Consider the following 298-nt stretch of genomic DNA (forward strand, 5'->3'; position numbering starts at 1 on the left):
TTCCTAATTATATTGTGTAAGTTATAAATCGTATCTTATTAATATAATACATTTTTTTTAGTTGAACACAACCAAGGATGAGTTGATAAAGATGGTAGAGGAAAGAGATAAGTGACTGAAGATAACAATTGATAAGCAGTATACAAAAATTAAGCCACCAACGAAGGGAATGCAGCGAAAGAGAAAACAAGAACATCATCAAACAACGAGAAGGAGAATGCATATCCAGACATGCCATCATTTGATTTGCATCAAAGTCAAGCTTGATCATTATTCATTAAACTTTTATGTTATGGGC

Source organism: Cucumis sativus, chromosome 3 (genome assembly GCF_000004075.3).
Source record: "Cucumis sativus cultivar 9930 chromosome 3, Cucumber_9930_V3, whole genome shotgun sequence".
Taxonomy (NCBI): Eukaryota; Viridiplantae; Streptophyta; class Magnoliopsida; order Cucurbitales; family Cucurbitaceae; genus Cucumis; species Cucumis sativus.